This window comes from Dromiciops gliroides, chromosome 1 (assembly GCF_019393635.1).
Source record: "Dromiciops gliroides isolate mDroGli1 chromosome 1, mDroGli1.pri, whole genome shotgun sequence".
Taxonomy (NCBI): domain Eukaryota; kingdom Metazoa; phylum Chordata; class Mammalia; order Microbiotheria; family Microbiotheriidae; genus Dromiciops; species Dromiciops gliroides.
The window spans coordinates 20,838,747-20,860,154 of record NC_057861.1 but is presented as its reverse complement, the minus strand read 5'-3'; the positions used below and the strand labels follow the sequence as shown (position 1 = coordinate 20,860,154).

General features: G+C 39.5%; 1 protein-coding gene across 2 annotated transcripts in view; it reads right to left on the bottom strand.

Moving 5' to 3' along the window:
* TAOK3 (TAO kinase 3) overlaps nt 1-21,408 on the bottom strand; it is a 247,833-nt gene that overhangs the window by 208,120 nt on the left and 18,305 nt on the right. The gene's annotated exons all lie outside the window — the stretch shown is intronic.

Here is a 21,408-nt window from a genome sequence, read left to right as displayed (position 1 = left end):
TGAGACTCAAATGGGATAACTTATAGAAGCCCTTTGGAAACTTTAAAGTGTTACATAAATGTTAATTATAATAATAATGGTAATTCTAATTAATAATAATAATTATTATTAATATTATACTCATCGTCCAGGATATTAAATGTTGACTGTTAAGGAATAGTTACTATCCATAGAAATGTTCCCCAACAGCATAATAAATGTGGGATATTTTCAATTAGCTATCTAAAATAAGAAATAAGGTCTGAGTACCACCAGTCCCACCAACAATACAAACAGGTGTTAATATTTTTCTAGGACATTTTAAGGGCTTAGAGATCCTGGGGTTTTCTGCTGGTAACAAAGAGCTCTCTGTGGACCAGTTTGTACTGGTATGTGTGTCTGTGTCTGTGTCTGTGTCTGTGTCTGTGTGTGTGTGTGTGTTTTACGTACTGGCTTCTTCAGTGGCCTGTGGGTAATTTCCAGATAGCACTGAACCAGAGGTACAATCTTTGAGTGAAAACCTAACTCAGTCAGGACAGATCCAAAGTCCTGGAGCACATCACCCTGTCAACAAAAGCCTTGAAAGGCTTGCTAGAATTGATGAATCTATATTCAATATCTATTCCACAGATGACACTGTGGCAGGAGTATAATAAAATGTAATCCTTATAATAATATGCATTTATATGATACTTGAAGGTTTGCAAAGCACTTTACATGTAATCTCAAAGTAAACCACCATGTGAAAAACCTGCCTTGGAATGAGCTTCACAAATCAAAAATTTCAGCTTGAAATAAATGCTTAAAGAAGACCATCTGATAAGATCAATGAATGTAAACTGTTTTTACTTTCTTTGGTTTTTGGTGGCTTTTCCCTTTTGTTCCATTTCTTCTTTTACAACATGACTAATGAGGAAAAATGTTTACATGATTGCACATGCATAACCTATATCAGGTAGCTTGTTGTCTTGGGGAGAGGGGATGGAAGGGAAGGTGGGAGGGAGAAAAAATGTGAAATTCAAAATCTTATAAAAACAAATGTTGACAGGGACAGCTAGGTGGGGCAGTGGATAAAGCACCAGCCCTAGATTCAGGAGGACCTGAGTTCAAATCTGGCCTAAGACACTTGACACTTACTAGCTGTGTGAGCCTGGGCAAGTCACTTAACCCTCATTGCCCGGCCAAAAAAACCAAAACAAAACCAAAAACACAAAACAAACAAAAACAAAACCCCAAAACCCCAAATCACAAATGTTGAAAACTATCTTCACATATAATTGGGGAAAAAATACTATTAAAAAAAACAAACAGCCGATAGTCTTGTAAAATGCAAGAAAGGACTGGGAATGGCTGAATTCTAGCCTTTCTCTCTATCACGTGATTGGGGGTAAAATCTTCCAGTTCTACCCAGGACTTGATTTTTTCTGAGTACTGAAAATGTAATAATTTAGAGAACCTTCTAGATGAAGCCACATGTTGGTTAATATTTTTTATTGATGATTTCTTGTTTGAAATGTCTAGATGGTAATATCACCTCTGATTTAAAAAAATTATCGAAACATTTCTTTTTGGACACAGCAATTAATTCCCAACAAATCCCCAATTCTCCAAATAAAGCACGTCCCCTGAACCAGTTAAGAAAAATATCTCATAGGGAGATGGAAATGGATGCTATAAGATTTATATGGTGCCTAGTATGTGCCAGGCACTGTGCTAAGCACTTTTTATGACTATTATCTCATTTGATCCTCACAACAAGCCTGGAAGGCAGGTGCTATTACTATACCTATTTTACAGTGGAAGTTTTTGTTGTTGTTCAGTTATTCTTCAGTTGAGTCTGAATCTTTGTGACTCCATTTGGGGTTTTCTTGGCAGAGATACTGGGGTGGTTTTGCCATTTCCTTTCTTCAGCTCATTTTACAAATGAGGAAACTGAGGCAAACAAGGTAAAGTGACTTGCTCAGGGTCACATAGCTAGTAACTGTCCGAGGCTGGATTTGAACTCAGGAAGATGAGTCTTCCTGACTCCAGGCCCTGCTTTCTATCCACCATGTCACCTAGCTGCCCTCAAAATCAAGAAAACGATGCAAATAGGGTCATACAATAAGAAAGCATTTGACTTGCCCAGGGTCATACAATAAGGAAGCATCTGAGGCTGGATTTGAACTCAGGAAGATGAGTCTTCCTGACTTCAGACCCAGTGCTCAATCTACTATGCTTCTTAGTGATTGTTAATAAGTTGCTTTTTTTGTGTGTGTGTGTGGGGCAATGGGGGTTAAGTAACTTGCCCAGGGTCACACAGCTAGTAAGTGTCAAGTGTCTGAGGCCGGATTTGAACTCAGTTACTCCTGAATCCAGGGCCGGTGCTTAATCCACTGCGCCACCTAGCCGCCCCAATAAGTTGCTTTTAAAAAGGAGCTTTATTCACTCACATGCACTATCTTATTTTTGACTCCTTTAGTCTTCCAGACTTGGTGACTCTTTTATTTGTCTCCGAATATTTTTTCAGCCTTTCTCCTTTGTATGGAATACCTCATACTTCTGATAAGTGAGTCTCTAGGTACTTAAAAAAACCCAGAAGCGCACCATATTTTATGAGAGGCAGATCCACTAAGCACAAAAAAGATTCATCTTATGGACACGCAAACCCAACATACACATCTGCCTTTGGAACAGTTGCATGTTGGCCAATCAATGCCATCATTCATCTTTCTTGGCTCATGGCTAGTTCACAGGTTTACAGGTGAGACAATGCAGGTGGCACCTGGTAACTCAGTACTACTATCTTCACATTTTGATGAGAGAGGGAATCTCCCTACCTGACTTTTCTCAGATGTGATGAATGACAAGATAGGTAGGCGTTGGTTCAAACATTTGAATTCCATAGTGACCCATATTTTTATACCACTGGGGGAAAAAGGGGTGGGGAGTTGAAATTTTTTTTCCCAAAGTAGCTACCACCAAATAGTTGTTTGGAGCTCTAAGCCTCTTTGACACAAGAATAAGCCTTGCAGTTAGTATCCATCCAAGCTCTTTCAAAGGCTCAATCATCTTTGAGACCATGGCACTGTTGTTTCTACCTTCTTATTTGATGGTCCCTTCTCCGCACTCACATGATTACCACTTTAATTCAGGTCCTCATGACCTCTTGCTCAGACTATTCCAACAGCATTCTAGTTGGTTTCCCTGCCTCGAGATTCTCCGTGCTCCAATCTATTCTCTCACTCAGTTACCAACAGGATTTTCTTAAAGCTCAGATCCAACCACATCACTGCCCACATTCAATGTCCAAAGGAGCTCCAGGGGTTCACTATGATGTCCAGTATTAAATATATTGTCCTCTGGCATTGAAAGCTCTTTGCAGTCTGGCCCCCTTCTTACCCACACCTCTCGTCCATATACTCTATGGTCAGGCCACACCAATGACTTGCTCTTCTTAACACATGAGACTTCATTTCTATCCTCTGGGCCTGTCTCTCCACCTCCCCTCCCCTCCCCTCCCCTGGGCTGGAATGCTTTTCCTTCTCACCTCCACTTGCTTTTGTTTCCTTGGATTCCTCCCAGGGTGCATTGGGCTTTGATGTCAATGATCCTCTTGGAAAAAAAAAAGGATGAACAACAGGCTCCTCTCCCATGATGCCCTGTGATTACCTTTCACATACTCGTTATGTATCTTGCATAGACACGGTGATTGTTGTCTCCCCCATGAAAACTTGTGCTCTTTGAGGAAGGACAGTGTTTTTGCCTTTCTTTGTATCACCAGGGATTGGCATAGTGCCTAGCACAGACCAAGCCATGCTTGATAGATGCTTGTTGACTGACCGGCAACTCACTGACCTAGAGATCTCTTTCTGCCATGATTTTTCAAACTCAGAGCAGCTCCATCTTACATATTGGCATGGCTGGTTTTGTCCTCTAGTTGCATTTCCCTGTTCATGTCCTAACTGAGCTCCTACTGGTTAATACCTATACACGCCGTCTCCTACTCAAGGTTAATTTATATTTGAATCTGGTTCTCCAAGGTGTTGGCCGATTGTCACCAGCAAATATAAGTGGATTCTTTTCCATCATCTAGGTCATTAATGAAAATATTCATTTTTTTTTCCTGGAGGGCAATGAGGATTAAGTGACTTGCCCAGGGTCACACAGCTAGTAACTGTCAAGTGTCTGAGGCTGGATTTGAACTCAGGTACTCCTGAATCCAAGGCTAGTGCTTTATCCACTGCGTCACCTAGCTGCTCCCTATTAATGAAAATATTAAACAGTATTGGGCCCAGGAGCAAACTCTCCCAGGAGATGTACTCAGCTTAGCCTAATGATGATGCAAATCCTCTTTCTAGGATCAACTATCTAACTGAGCAACTCTATTTCCAGGATTGGGGTTGGAATCTGGAGAAACTTGGTTTGTATCCTGCTTTGGGAACCTTATTAGCTGTGTGACCCAGTCCAACTTGCTTGACCTCTCTGTCTCATCATATCAAAAATGGGCATAAACACCATGGCAGTACCTATGTCACTGAGCTATTGTGAGGCTCAAGTGAGAAAATGCAGGTTCAAGTGTTTGCAAGCCTTCAACCCCTATGTAAATGGCAGCCAGTCTTAGAGAATTTCCACTTGATGATAGACTGAATTCCTCAAAGTAGAGGAATGTCTACTCCTCTGAGTCCGTTCTCAACAAGATGAGATAATGATTTCTAAGAGGATACAAATATCCTACATCAGCTAAAGACAGACAGACAGGCTTAGGGATGGTGGCCACATGGTGCGCACTAACTGGATGGCTGTAGCAGAGGTTCACTTTCTTAACATATCCATCATCTCATCTGCAGCAGTTGTTTGGAGAGGCAGCTTGGTACTTGGGGGAAGGCGCTGATGTTGGCATCAAAGGTTCTCAGAATCCTTGCTTGGGCTTTTAGGCCTCAATTCCTTATTTATAAAACAAGGGCAATAGGCCAAATGGTTTCTTAGGTCCTTGCCAGCTTTAACTCTATGATTCTATGTTCTACCCAATTGTCTAACTGCCCATAGAGATGGTCCTTAATAAAAGTCCATTTCCAAAGAATTTGAAAGTTGAAAATGAACTCCAAAGGACACGGATAAGTATGAACCATAAGAGGAAGGTGGGCAAGGTGATAGTGAGGGTCAGGGAAAGTTGGGTAACTTATTCTTCTTTATAGTAGATGAGGGTCAAGGAAAGGAGAAACAGTGACAAATAGGTCACATCTATTTGGAGCCTTTTTGGTATAAGCTATGAGGTATTAGAGGCAGGTAGGTGGCGCCATAGTGCACAGACCGTCAGGCCTCGAGTCATGAAAGCTTGTCTTTCTGAGTTCAAATCCAGCCTCAGACATTTCCTAGTTGCGTGACCCTGGGCAAGTCACTTAATCTTCTTTGCATTGGGTCTGTAAAATGAGCTGGAGAAGGAAATGAGAAACCATTCCAGTATCTTTGCCAAGAAAACCCTAAATGGGGTCATGAAGAGTTGGACATGACTAAAATAACTGAACATGAGGTATTAGTCTAATTTTTTCCACACTGCTCTCCAACTTTCTCATCTGCTTTTGTCAAGTAGATATGTGACCTAGATATGAAAGGTCACATCAGTCAGTCAATACGCATTTATTAAACACCTACTATGTTACAAGTACTGTGTGAAGCCCTGGGGATACAAAAAAAGCAAAGGACACTTCCTGTCCTTAAGAAGCTCACAGTCTAATGATGATGGTCTTGGTAATGATGATCATGATGGTAGCTAACATGTATATAGTGTTTACTATAAGCCAGGCACTGTGCTAAGCACTTTACAATTATATTATGTCATTTGATTGCCACAGCAATCCCATGAGGTAAGTGCTGTTATTATCCTTACTTTATAGAGAGGGAACTAGGGCAAACAGAGGTTAAGTGATTGCCTCAGGGTCACACAGATAGTAAGACTGAATTTAAGTCTAAGTCTAATCATAAACAAATGAGAAAAACTAAGAAAAAAATCCTATTGCACCTATGAATAGGAGAAAAGATCATGAATAACAAGAAATAGAAAGGATCCCTTAAAATCAAAATGATAATTCTGATTAAATAAAACTAAAATATTTTTGCACAAATCTAATAAAACTCAGATTAAAAGTGAAGCAATTTATTGGGGAAAAATATTTGCAGTAAGGTCTTTTCAAAAAAGGTCACCTTCCTAAGATATATAAGGAACAGATTCAAATTTATGAGAATAAGCATCATCCTCCAATTAATAAATGGTCTAAGGATATGGACAGACACTTTTCAAAGGAAAAACCTCAGAATATCTATAGTTATATGAAAAACAAACCACCACTCCAAAATCACTACTAATCAGACAGCAAATTAAAGCTATTCAGAGATTCTACCTCACACCCATCAGGATCAGCAAAAATGACAAAAAAAGAAATATGACAAATGTTGGTTGGCTATTGATGCCCTGTGGGCAGAGCTGTGACTGGGGCCAACCATTCTAGAAAGCATTTTGGAATTAAAACCAGAAAGTTACTTAATAGTAAGTGTCCTTTGATCCAGCTATAGGTCTGTTAAGTTTATGCTGAAAAGGCATCAAAGAAAGAGAAAAAGGTCCTTTATGTACAAAAATATTTATAGTAGCTCTTTTTGTGGTGGCAAAAAACTGGAAACTAAAGGTCTGCACACCAACTGAGGAATGTCTGAATAATTAATGGAGAGTGTTATTGTGCTATAAGAAATGAGGAATAGATGATTTCAAAGAGATATGGAAAGACTTCAGTGAACTCTTACAGAGTAAAGTAAGAAGAACGAGGAGAACAATTTACACTCTAACATCAATATTATAAAAACGAACAATTCTGAGGACTTATATGAACTGTTGAAGAATGAAATGAGCAGAATTGAGAGAACCATTTATACAATAATAATAACACTGGAAAGTCAAACAGCTTTGAAAGTTGTAAGATATAGCATAACCCATCATATCATGTCATATCATATCACATGATGCTATACAACACAACACATCATAACATAACATACAACACAACACAACATATAATCAATGCAATAACCAGTCAAGATTCCAGAGGACCAATTATTAAGGAGACAATTCTACTTCCTGACAAACAGGTGATCCATTTAGGGGGCAGAATGAAATACCTCCTCCCCCAAATTTTGTATATAGGCTATGAGGGAGTTTGCTTTGTCTGTTGCAAGGACATTATCTTTTTTTTTTCCCCACTTCTTTCAATGGATATAAGGGTAGGTGGGAGAGAAAATAGATTTCTGTTAAAAATAAATTAAAAACAGAGAGGATGAGGGGGTGCCACAGTTAGATATGGGCTGCTGCATGGACTTTTAGAGGAGATTGTTATTGTTAGCATTGCCTAATTATTTTACTTTGTTACAAGAGTCACAGAGCAGGGGTAAGCTGAAATGTTTATATTGTAAAAACAAAATATTGTCAATAAAATTTTAAAAACCCAAGCCTATATAAGTGAGAAAAAGTAAATACAATTAAGCCCTTCTCTTGCCTTTAGAAGCCAACAGGTCTGGCCTGACACTACTTTGTATCTGGTGGATAAATACGTACAAACATTAATCCTCAATAATACTCAAGCAAGTACTTAATGATTTGGCAGTAAAATACTCTCTATAAGAACATCATAGTGTAATGAAGCTCTTCCTCCAGCCAATTTAAGGAGGCCTAAGCAGCAGCTCCAGAAATCAATCTTACAGCTGGTAAGCTGTAATGGAGGGTATGACTGGAAGGAAATCTGGAGTCAATGTGTTAAGTGAGTCACCAAAAAGTGATTTGGGCTGAGTACCTGGTATATAAGAGGAGCTTAATAAGTGCTCGTTTAAGCGAATTTTGAATAACTTTCATGAGCAGGAAGAATATGACATATATTTTTTCAATCTACTCTAGAACAAGGGGCTTGACTATTATTGAGGATTAATTTTTGTACATATTTATCCACCGGATACAAAGTAGTGTCAGGCCAGACCTGTTGACTTCTTCTTCTTCTTTTTTTTTTTTTAGTGAGGCAATTGGGGTTAAGTGACTTGCCCAGGGTCACACAGCTAGTAAGTATTAAGTGTCTGAGGCTGGATTTGAACTCAGGTACTCCTGACTCCAGGGCCGGTGCTCTATCCACTGTGCCACCTAGCTGCCCCACCTGCTGACTTCTAAAGGCAAGGGAAGGACTTAATGGTATTTACTTTTTCTTACCTATATAGGCTTGAGTTTTTAAAATTTTGTTGACAATATTTTGTTTTTAACAGTATAAACATCTCAGCTTACCCCACTCTGTGACTCTTGTAACAAAGTAAAATAATTAGGCAATGTTAACAGTAACAATCTCCTCTATATATGTACGTGTTGTCAGACTTGCTACACATATGGGTCTGCTCTCTTTTCTATTCTTTGTGATAAGTAGAACTCTCTGGGTAGTTCAGGGGAAAGAAAAATTTGTAAATAAAACTCTTGCCAGAAATAAAAAATGTGAACTAAAAAAATTTTTTTTAAAAGCTCAGTGAGGGGGCAGCTAGGTGGTGCAGTGGATAAAGCACCAGCCCTGGATTCAGGAGGAACTGAGTTCAAATCCAGCTTCAGACATTTGACACTTACTAGCTGTGTGACCCTGGGCAAGTCACTTAACCCTCATTGCCCTGAAAAAAAAAAGATAATGAGGAGATAACCTACTTTTTGGGGCAGCTAGGTGGTGCAATGGATAGAGCACTGACCCTGGAGTCAGGAGGACCTGAGTTCAAATCCAGCCTCAGACACTTAACACTTACTAGCTGTGTGACTAGGCAAGTCACTTAAGCCCAACTGTCTCACCAAAAAAAAAAAAAAAAAAAAAAAAAAGCTCAGTGAATCAAATTGATTGAGGGGCTTCTTTTCCATTCCTCCAAAGTCCTAAAATTGCCAGATAAGAAGGACTGGGAGCTGCCAGGTGTGTGTGTGGGGGAGTTCTTGATTATGAGTTAATCTTTAAAGCAATTATTGTACTTGAATGCCCACCACCAACATCTTTGAAGAGTCAACTCAATAGTTTTTTTTAGTCATGTTGGTTTCAGTCATGAGTCTTCATGACTCCATTTGGGGTTTTCTTGGCAAAGATAATGGAGTGGTTTGCTATTTCCTTCTCCAGCTCATTTTATAGATGAGGAAACTGAGGCAAACGGGGTTAAGTGACTTGCCCAAGTTCACACTGGCTAGTAAACGTCTGAGTCCAGATTTGAATTCAGGTCCTCCCGACTTCAGGCAAGATGCCCTATCCATTGAACCACCTAATTTCCCTTCTTTAAAGAGTATATTGTTTAAAATAATTAGCAGAAGAAATGCTTGGACTTGAACTTTCTATTCTGTGTACTAAAATATGCTACTATAATATGCTAAAACTATTTTCAAACCAATTTCTGTATAGTATATTTAAAAGCATATTTAAAGGCATGCTGCATATATTAGCTAAAAGAATAGCATTCCTAAATAATTAATAGGACACAGAGATCGATATTTTCTTTTTTCAAACTGCTTAACTCAAGCTATTTATTAGTTCCAAAATAGATCTACAAAAAACTCTACAAAGGTAGCTTTGTGGCCAAGAGGCGTGAGGGAAATAGAACAATTAGGAGGCTACAGCAACAGGACAGATGGGAGGTGATAATGAGGACCTGAACTTTGGTGAGGGCTGAGGAGTATAAAGATGATACATAAGAGAAAAACTGTAGAGAAAGAAGCAACAAGATTTGGCAACTGTCTGAATCTATACGGCACGTAAAGGATGCTCCTGAGGTTCTAAACCTGTGTGGTTGGAAAGATGATGGGTGGTGCAACCAGCTGACACAGTGGATAGACCACTGACTGTGGTCAGGAAGATCTGGATTGAAATCTGGCCTCAGATACTTCCTAGCTGTGTGACCCTAGGCAAGTCACTTTAGCCTCTGTTTACCTTAGTTTCTTCAACTGTAGAAGTGGCAATAATAACAGCACATAAAACCCCAAATTTGTTGTGAGGATCAAATGAGATAGTATTTGTAACGCGCTTAGCACGGTGCCTGGCACATTGTTGTTGTTGTTGTTGTTTATCCTTTGTTCTCAAAGAGGACCATGACATCAGGTGATGTCATGTCTTTTTTTTTTTTTTTGCAGGGCAATGGGGGTTAAGTGACTTGCCCAGGGCCACACAGCTAGTAAGTGTCAAGTGTCTGAGGCTGGATTTGAACTCAGGTACTCCTGAATCCAGGGCCAGTGCTTTATCCACTGTGTCACCTAGCTGCCCCATTTTTTTTTAAATTTTTTTTTTGGGGGGGTGAAGTAATTGGGGTTAAGTGACTTGCCCAAGGTCACACAGCTAGTAATTGTTAAGTGTCTGAGGCCGGATTTGAACTCAGGTCCTCCTGAATCCAGGGCTGGTGCTCTAACCACTGTGCCACCTAGCTGCCCAGTGTCATATTTTACAGTGAATTGGATTTCAGGTCCAGTGGCGAGATAGACATCATATAGTAGGTACTTAATAAATGTTTATTGCCTTCCCCTCCTTTTGTGTCTTGGACAGTAATAGGGAAGAGTTGTACATGGGTGGGTAATTGAGACAGAGAGATAATGAGTTCTGTTTGGAATATGCTGGGTTTGATATGCCTAAAGGAAATCCAGGTTGAAATGCCCAACGGTCATTTGGTGTTGTGGGATTGGAGGTCAGAAGAGAGACTAGATATGGGAGTCATTGAACCCAAGAGAGCTGGTGAGGTCATCCAGGGAGAGAAAAGAGAAGGAGCAAGAGGGCCTGGAAGACATTCCTGCTTAGATAGGCAAAGGATGAGGAGTGGTCAGGTAGGAGCAAGCAAGAGAGAACAGTGCCCAAAGTCCAGCGAGGAGAGACTCTCCCAGAAGAGAGAGAGTGTTGGGCAGAGTCAAGGGCTTCAGAATCATGACGATTCAGAAATAAAAAGCCATTAGATTTTGCAATTAAGAAGTCACTGGTAACTCTGAAGAAAGTCATTCGGTTCAGTCAGGAGGTTGCAAACTGTACTGTGGAGGATTGAGCAGTGAATGCCATGTTGGATAATTATTTTATGTAGTTATCGAGGTAGCAATAGCAGACGTCATCATTTGATTCAAGACAAGGAAGAACTTTTTAATCAACTGAAGTGATAGAAAAGAATAGAATATTAACTCTTTAGGAGTAGGGACTGTTTTGTTTTTATCTTTGTATCCCCAACTCCTAGCACAGTACCCAGAACACAGTTGATGCTTAATAAATGCACCTTCATCCACTGATCAGCTGACTACACCATTTAATTCATCCTAAAACTAAAATCCTAAAATTCATCCTAAGACTAAGCTTCTATGATTTCACATTTATTTATAAATTAAAAGACATGTGTATCTTAATGTCAATATAGGTGGGATTTTTTTTTTACTTATATTGTGTGTGTTACTTATTACTTACTTATTATTTACTTTATTTATTGTTATATTAAAATAATTTGACCTGCAGTGCCTAATTAAAAATCAGGTCCCTTGAGAAAAAGTTCTACTACTTCAAATCAATAATTTGATATGAAGCAGGATGCTAATTTAATTATATGTATCTAAAAAAGTAGAATCGAGTGTCTTCATAATTTCACACTGAGTTTCTATCCAATCATCCAGAAATGAAAAGAAGTTATATTAGAATAAATGAATATCACCTAGTCGTTATATTGCAGACGATATGGAAGCACTCACAGTGTATTAATACTTTTAAGCCTAATCCTGATACTATCCTTAAAACACAAAATGGAATAAATCCCATTCCCTTTTTCCAGACTCAGAAAGGTTAAGCAATTTTTCTAAGGTCACATGCAAAGCTTGAGACATAACCAGGAATAGAAACCAAGTCTTCTGTAATCCTAATTTAATTGTTTTCTCCATTAGAACATTCTAAGCCCATTTTAGAAATATGGGGCTCTTGTAGGAAAATGGGGGGCAAACAGAAAAGATGTCTTAAGTGGAGAAACTTACTTTTCATAGCACTATCATAATATTGAATAACAATTAAAATAGGGGCCCGGGGCCCTTTCTTTTGCTTCTATCAACACGCAGTCTTAAGCGACTGGACAAAAATCAAAGCCTTCTATCAAATCTGAATTTTTCCTTTCAAAATATTGATGTTTTATGTAATAGAAACTATATTTTAAAATTTTTTAATTTAAAATTTTTTCCCCATTTGGGTCTTTGGTATCATGTAGACTCAAATGCAAGGTATTTGAGACTGTTAGGGAATACTCAAAATAAATACCCAAATAGAAATCCACCAGTTTGCATTTTTAGTTTTTATGCACCATTACTTTGTTCTTTTTTTTTTCCCATCACTTTGATTAATCTGCTTATCAGAGTGACTAGGACAGTCTGTGTTTTTTCTTTTCTTTTTCTTTCTGGGCAATGAGGGTTAAGTGACTTACCCAAGGTCACACAGCTAGTAAGTGCCAAGTGTCTAAGGCTGGATTTGAACTCAGATCCTTCCTAAAGCCAGGGCCAGTGCTTTTATCCACTGCACCATCTTGCTGCCCCACAGTCAGTGTTTAATAATAAATGTTTATTGACTGAGTGAGGGCAGTAAGAAGCTTGAGAGTGGTTACCAAGTCTTTGATCACCATGGCACCTATCACAGTGCTGTATGCATTGTGATTATCCAATAAATATGTGTTGATTAAATAAATGAATTTTTACATTCATAATTATAATTTAAGACACTTCAGCTAAAATGTACTAGACATAATGCATTATTTATGTTTCTTATTTAGTGAAGTTTAGAGAAAAGTAAAAAACTATATGAATTCAAAACAAACTCTTAACCAAAAACTTGATCCAAATAGCTGATAATACCAGGATGTTTTCCCTAGTCAGTTCTGCCTCTAGGATCCCCTAGCTCCCTTAATTATTATTGTCGTTGTTGTTGTTATTATTGCCTAGTTGTATCTGACTCTTTGTGACCCCATTTGGGGTTTTCGTGGCAAAGACACTGGAGTAGTTTTCTATTTCCCTCTTCAGCTCATTTTACAGATGAGGAACCAAGGCAAACAGGGTTCAGTGACTTGTGCAGGGTCACACAACTAGGAAGTACTTGAGGCTGGATTTGAACCCATGAAGATGAGTCTTCCTAATTCCAAGCCCAGTGTTCTATCAAGTATCACCTCATAAGAAGACTCTGTTCCAGATTCTCTCAGTTGTTAGTGTTCTTCCTACACCCAAATGACTCTGCAAACATTTACTCTAATTATAGTTATCCTTTTCACATAGCGGTCTTAGGGGCACAGCATCCCCTGCAATCTGGAAAAATCTATGTAAAATTTTTTGGCCTTCTCTTCATACCAGAGGAGAAGACTGGATTATTCTGGTATTAAAGGAAAAATACATTGATATTATACAATTCTATACATATATTTTATGCATTTCTGAGTTTCTAAGCTTTTTCTGTGTCATCTGCTGGCATTTGTGTGTCTGTGGCTTCTGCAAAACTCCCCCCAAGTGGATAGAACACTGGCCCTGGATTCAGGAGGACCTGAGTTCAAATCTGGCCTCAGACACTTGATATTTACTAGCTGTGTGACTCTGGGCAAGTCACTTAACCCCAATTGCCTCACCAAAAAAAAAAAAAAAAGGGAAAAGAAAACTCCCCCCAAATTCCCATTTAATTTTTTTATGCCGACCCTCCCTTGATAAATGGAAACCATGATGAGGAAAGTCGCACTGTGGAAGGGATCACTGTACTTCTATGCAGAGTTCCTCCTTAATAGAATGTAAACTCCTTGTGGGTAGGGGCTACTTCATTTTTTTCTTTGGAAATCTAGAATTTATGATTGTGCCTGGTACATGGCAAGTACTTAAAAATGCTGATTGAATTAAAGAAAAGTAAAAAGAGCTCCAGAAAATATCATTTTATATATTTGCTAAAGAAAAGGAAATAAATGGGAAGCTAGGTGGCGCAGTGAATAAAATACCAGCCCTGGATTCAGGAGGACCTGAGTTCAAATGCGACCTCAGACACTTGATACTTACTAGCTGTGTGACCCTGGGCAAGTCACTTAACCCTCATTGCCCTGCAAAAAAAATTTTAAAAAGGAAAGGAAAGGAAATACAGTAATCATGTCTCTTCATTAGAATCTTCTAGTTGCTGATGCTGTTGCTATCAGTTGCATAGAAGGTGCTGACCTGCATCAGTCAGAGGGGTTGGTTTCTTTTTTGGAGGGAGTTTCCTTATATCATTGAAATTACAGGTCCAGTTCCTTTCCCTAGCCCTGTGACCATTCCAAATGGTTTGATCTGCAGATAGCCTTACCTACCTGTAAATGGAGGTTAACTGTCCTTTCCCAAATTGGAGAAACATGAAGGGTTATTTCAAACCATTAGAAATGTTGATTCTGGCTTCTGATAAGCAGGATAAACAAACTCCTGCCCACATTGGGACTAGTTTTTACCCTCCTTCCCTGCCTTATAATGGAGTAAGCCAGTATTAAGCTAGGAACTATGAAGAATACCACATATAAGACAGGAACTCTTCCCTCCAGAATTTTGCTTGCAAGCTAGTTGGGAAGAAAAGGCTAACACAGGAAATAACCGAGTGTAATATAAGACAATATGTAATTAAATGCTAATTATGTGCTATAAGACTGAGGGTTAGCCAGGTTCAGGGGAGAAAGTGAGCAAGGAGTCTTGGGGTATGGGACCCTGCTTCCTCTTTACCCAACTCCCAAATGGGGCTTCCTGAAGATTTGAAGCACTATGCCTGAAGTACAGATAGGATCTTAAAAAAGGCAGGAATGAAGCATGAGGGGAAGGAACAATGTGAGCAAAGGAATGGAGGTCAAGGATCATGAAGTGAGAGATTTTGAGCTAAAAAGGACCTCGGAGGTTATCAAATCCAACCTGGTCCTTTTATAGATGAGTAGTTGATGTATAGAGCATTGAGTGATTTGCAAAGATCAGCTATCAGCTAAATATCTTTCTGAGATGAGATTTGAACTCCAGTATTCTTGATTCCAAATTGAAGCACTCTCTCCACCACACCAGTCTACCTTCATTGAAATGAGCATTTGTGGACTAAAAAGGAAGAGGCACAGTTGAGAGATAATGGAAAATGAAGTTAGACAGGTAGGGTGGGGCCGGGTTATGGAAGGTCTTAGAGCAGGCAGGAAGTTGAGAATTAATATTGTTAGGAAAAAAAAAAAAAGGAGGCACTAAAGGTTTTTGATAAAGGAGTGACATCACTGGAGGGCTGTTTGAGCAAGGTTAATTGGGCCATGGCAAGCAAGCTGGACTGCCTGGGGGGGGGGGGGGAGGACAAAGGGTATCCAAAAGATAAGGTCAGTGGGAGTGAGAAGGGACAGGCTATAAATGCCTTGTGAGAGATAATTAGAAGGAAATGGTGCCAGACTTGGGGTTGATTGGAGGCAAAGGAATGGGACTAGTCAAAGATGGCTCCATGGTATCTATGGGAGTGGGAGGGTAGAAGTTCAACCAAGAGGGGTCCAATGTGGCACGGTGAGAAAAGAAGTGAGTTTGGGAGGAGCACTCCTAGGTCTCCCTGTTACTCCATATGTGGCTCCTCTCAGCCTCAGTTTCCTTATCTATAAAATAAGGGGGTTGGACTTGATGACTGTTAAGGTCTAAATCCGGCAAACTCCAGTTAGGGAATCTTTGAACTTTAATGCCATTCTCAGAGTCTGTCCCTCACAGGGAGCTAACAAGTTTTATTATGTTTATCACAAATGAAGCAACATTTATAGTACTCAAAAGCTTGTTGGAAATGCAATTGATACTGCTAGATTTTGTTTTTTTTTTTTAAAGAGCTGGGGGAATCAGAGAAGATCGTCTGAGAAACTTGAGAAGTTATGTGACTTGCCCAGAGTCATAGAGTGTGTCTCAGTAGCAGAGCTAGAGCTAGAATTCAAGGGCTTCATTCTGGTTCAGTTCCACAAAACCCAGTATTTGCTCCCCTCCCCCAATTTAGGCGGGGCTTGGTTGCAAGAGCCAACTACTCATTTGAACATCATTGGGCCACTTTCCATAGGAAGGTAAGTTGCAAACATGAAGACAGAGCAACCTCCACAGGGACTTTACTAGTGAAAGCAGAGATGGTGCCTCCCCTTTCTTGCTGCCAGCCTAGTATATATTTCCCCTCACCTCCTTAGCCTTAACAGAAAGGGTTACCTGATCTGTGAGATCTTGGGAGATACCCCTGGTTTAAAGCCTGGAAAGTAGCTTGCTAGCGACCCACTTCAGAGGAAAAATAGATAGCTACCATTGAAATGACTAGAAAGGATGGATGTAGAAAATACAAAACACTCACATACCCCATGGAAACAGGTTACTGGCCTTTGCTTAGCTGTTAAGTGAAGGAATCCTTTCTTAATTAAAAGGATCAGTTCCTAAAATGAAATTTGATCCCTGCCAGTCCTTCCAATTTATTTATTCCTTAAACTGTGAACAAAATTTCCTTTAAACAAACATGCATCTGATTCCTACCCCCGCCCCCAATGAATATTTCACCATGTTTTCCAGGATAAAAGGAAGTACAAGAATGCAAGTGAGACTTGTGGGTAATGCAAAACACTATCTCTTTCTGGAATCATTCTCTGATAGAGCTGTGAATGATTATGTACAAAAAGATGTGAGACAAGAACAAAAAAATAAAGTAAAGTAAAATAAAATAAAGTAAAGTAAAGTAAAATAAAATGAAAAGGACAGGAGCAATATTTGAAGGTCTTGTGAGTCTGCTGGTATAGTTAGTCCCTTTCCCAGTGCTGATCACAATGCCTGCAAGACTTAGGAGATGGTCTTTGGGAAACACAAGAGTAACCAACAAAAATTCCTCACTTTGAGGTCAATCTGGTGATCAGCTTTTCCATACTAAGCCATACTGGTTCTCAGGCAGAAGACATATAGGTTATGTCCTGTATCTGTACATTACTGATCCCTGGTTTATTATCTGTATGTTATTATTATTATTATTATCAGCTAGCACTTTAAAGTTTGAAAAATGTTTTACCTGGATCATCTCATTTGATCCACATAACAGCCAGGTGAGGTAGTCATTATTATCCTCACCCTACAGATGAAGAAACCGAGGCTAAGAGAAGAAAAGTGACTATAACAGGGTCCCACAGCAAGTAAGTATCCAAGGTATGATTTGAACTCAGGTGTTCCTGGCTCCAAGTCCTGTGCCCCATGTATTGCACCACCTAGCTGCTTGTTTGAAGCCTCTCTAGCTTTGTGGGACCTGTCCAAACTTCTGATCTGCTGACAAAGATAATTTAGGGTCACTACCAATCAAGCAAACTATCAAAAAATGTGTATTAAGTGCTTACCGTGTGTACTAGGCACTGTGCTAAGTGCTGGGATACAAAAAGAGGCAAAAGATGGTCCCTTCCCTCAAAGAGCTGACAATCTAATGATAACAGAATGAAACCCAGAAAGACAATACAGTCTCAATACTAATCAGGCATCATGCTTCAAGAATTTGCTATTTCAGTGGGGTAGGTAAAACTTCCATTCCATGCAGACTGGTTCCCTCCATGTCTTAGCAGACAATTTATGAGAGTTCCTGTAATGTGAAAGCTTTTATTTATGTAATACATATAACTTCAATTTGATCTTTACAACAACCATGTAAGGGGCAGCGAGGTGACGCAGTGGATAGAGCACCGGCCCTGGAGTCAGGAGTACCTGAGTTCAAATCCGGCCTCAGACACTTAAACACTTACTAGCTGTGTGACCTTGGGCAAGTCACTTAACTCCATTTGCCTCACTAAAAAAACAAAAACAACAAAAACAACAACCATGTAAGGTATGCAGTACAAGCATTACAGCTCCCATTCACAGATGAGGAAACTGAGGCTGAGTAGGTGACTAGGCCAAGATCACACCGATTGGCAGAACTGGGTTCAAACTCAATGAATCCCAGTCAAAAAGCCTGGATAATCCACAAATAGCCAGCCAACTAAGCATCCAACCAATAGACTGTTGAGGGCATAACAAAGACTTTGTCTATCCTGCACAAGTCCTAAGAAAGTGTACCTACTGGCCTATATTGCAGGAGGATTCCTAGACTCCCCATGAGCCTCGCAGAGGAGACCAACCTTCCTGGAACTGGGTGAGTCATGACTTGTATTTTTAAGGCAGCAATGCAGCAAGCTGGGCAAATTGTAGGGTCACATGATCACAGACTTAGCGCTAAGATTAACCGCCCCTCATTTTACAAATAAAGAAACTGAGGCTGAGAGAGGTTAAATGGCTTGTCCAGGGTCACACAGATAGTGAGTAGGATCATATAGTTAGAGTTGGAAGGGGTCTTCTTCCTAGAGGCCTCCCTCCAAAAGAGGTCTGACGCTGTTGTAAATTAAGAGGGGGCTTTGTGTCTTCCAAATGTACCATAGTTGACAGTATTCCTATGATCTCTCTTTCTCAATGCTCTGGTGACATTTCAAAAGGAATACTATTGAAATCTTTTTTTTTTTTTTTTTCGGGGCAACAGGGGCTAAGTGACTTGCCCAGGGTCACACAGCTAGTAAGTGTCAAGTGTCTGAGGCCGGATTTGAACTCAGGTACTCCTGAATCCAGGGCCAGTGCTTTATCCACTGTGCCACCTAGCTGCCCTCTTGAAATGTTAATACAACAGAGCCAAGACTAACTGGGTTGTCTGGGGTCCTATGGAGAATAGACTGGTGGTCATATTCTAACTTCTACTCAATGGAAGCCCACATTACAAAAACCATGGATAAACTAATCAATGAATTGTAACAAGCATTTATTAAGCACTTACCATGGGTCAGCCAATGACCAGAGAGGGCCTTGTGACCCTGAAATAGAAACGAGCCCCCTCTAGTTCTCTTCTTATCAAAAACATTCACAAGAACTGAAATTTCTAATAATAACTACATGCTGTAATTCCCTCTTTGAGTATCTGGGCAGAAAGATTGTATTTCCTCCATCAAACTTCCTTTTATGTTGCGACACCAAGAAACTCACTTTCAACCTGAAACCAGAACAATCCAGAGCCATAAATTTGTGTCTAGGAACAACATAATAAGCATGAATTATGTAAATGAAACCTGATGCTTCACATTCCTGTAGAATGTAGTTTAATTAGTGAATAAGAGGATTTGTCCACTTAAAATTGGAATGAATGCATCCCCTCCACACCCCATCTGGCTCATGCAACACATCTAGTCTATGCTGACCTATGGCCTCTGCCTCATCCTACTGTCCAATGTAGCCAAGCAGATCTTTGAGGACCATCTAGATTGAGCTTAGTCACAGCCAACCTGTGGAACAGAAAGCAATGACCATGCCAAACTTGATCACAGCCGTGTGTCAGTGAGCTCTACTATGAACTGGCAGATATTGGGAGAAAATCGATCAGTCTATTTAAAGGAGAAGAGTATGCAATTTGGATGAGGGCACGCTAACCTTTTGGGCCAATAGGATCTTTCCCTCTCCCCTTCTTTCAGTCATCCTACAAGCCAACAATAATGGTTACTTCTGGGAAGCCCCTCTGCACTACAAAAACAACAACAGTCAGCTTCTCCATAAACAGCCTCTAACTAACTTCCAGTTAGATCCACTTTGGTAATATAAAACTGAAAGAGATACTCATATGACAGATCTCTCTGGTCTATGAAGTGAGTGCTTCAGCTAATTTCTGTTTTTAAAAGTCTTTCATAAACCTCAAGAAAATGGGCATGCAGACTATGAGAAAGAGGAAAACAAGTGAGGAGACATGACATCTCAAAGATGTAAATATGAAAGGGTTTTAACTTCCTCTCCCTATACCCTTGGAACAAAACCCACAAATCAGTAACGTCAGTTGTAAATGTTCTTTGGGTGAAAAAAATGCAGATGTTTTGTAAGGCATAGTATCGTTCACACTTCTAACATACATTCTAAACAGGCAAGCCCACTCACTATCTATTTCTGTGATATTAGCAAATTCCCTTGTTCCAAGAACCAAATTGAAGAAGTAAAGGAGCTATGAAGGTTTTCCCCCTCCCTCCCCTTTAGTTTGTAAAATATTTTGGGGGCTTACTATATAACATCCACACTGTGGGAAACCTGAACTTGAAAAATCCTGACTTTCCTACCTTATTCTTCATCACTGTGCCCATTAGGTTGGTATTTTTCCTATATATCCTGTATATAGTTTGTATTCAGTCATTCGACTCTTTGAGAGTAGACAGTGTCTTTTGTTTTGCTTCGAATCTCCATCACTTAACGTAGTTACCCTTTGCTGAAATGTTTGATATTGGGAGATGGGTCGGAACTGGACGTATGATATTATTAGCATAGGGAATTCCCAGCTGAGGATTCTCCTTCCAGTAGTGGAGGTTAATACCTTTGCTATAACCTACAATCCTTTAGAGAGTAACCTAGAGGACCAAGACTCATCCATTATGTGTTGGGTATGGGACTTGATCTCAGGTTTTCCTGGCTTTGCACTATGCCACTTGATGTTAACATATTTAAAAACCAAAAAGCCGTGCTACAAAGGTTATGCTGTGGGATGTAAATGTGACCCCTTGCTTTTATCATAGGCTTAGATTCCTATTCCTGACACTGAACTTGATATTACTGTAGAAAATCACTCCTCCCCCCCCCCACCTTTTTTTTTTTTGCTCCCATTAACTCTTTTTGTTTTGTTTTGTTTTGTTTTGGTTTTGGTTTTGGCTAGGCAAGGAGAGTTAAGTGACTTGCCCAGGGTCACACAGCTATTAAGTGTCACGTGTTTGAGGCCAGATTTGAGCTCAGGTCCTCCTGAATCCAGGGAGGGTGCTTTATCCACTGTGCTATCTAGTTGCCCCTTCATTAACTCTTTTTGTAAAGGAAGTATAACACCATGAACCACTGGAAAGTATTTTATAGGGTATCAAGGTTGAACAATGTGACATAGTGGTAACAGAGAAATGTTATTTATGACAAAGTTTTGCTTGATCAGTGGGTTTTTAAATCCTCCCATCAAAGCTGTCACATATAAGTACAACTATTTTCCAGCAGCACAAACTGGCCTCTTTGACAGCAATGTGTTTTAATGCATTGACAATTTTGTTCTAACCTTTTACAATGGAATTATGAAGTCCAATTTAAGACACACAAATGACTCCTTTTATACAAATAAAACAAAAGTGGGTAGAAATCAAATTTTACAAAAGGGAAAGCTGGTTTAGAAAGAGCAAAAAAAAAAAAACCCAAAACAAAACCAACAACCATGAGGAACATAAATAATTGTTCATTCACAACTGGACTTTGAAGTTCAAGGCATAACCAACCTGAAACTCACTAAATGGAATTTATGGAGTCAATTGCTCCTATTCAGTAGTAATATTCAGAAATGACTCATACCTCAATCAGATATGAAGTTTTAAACAGAAAAGTTAAAATGGTCACTTACTTCAGAT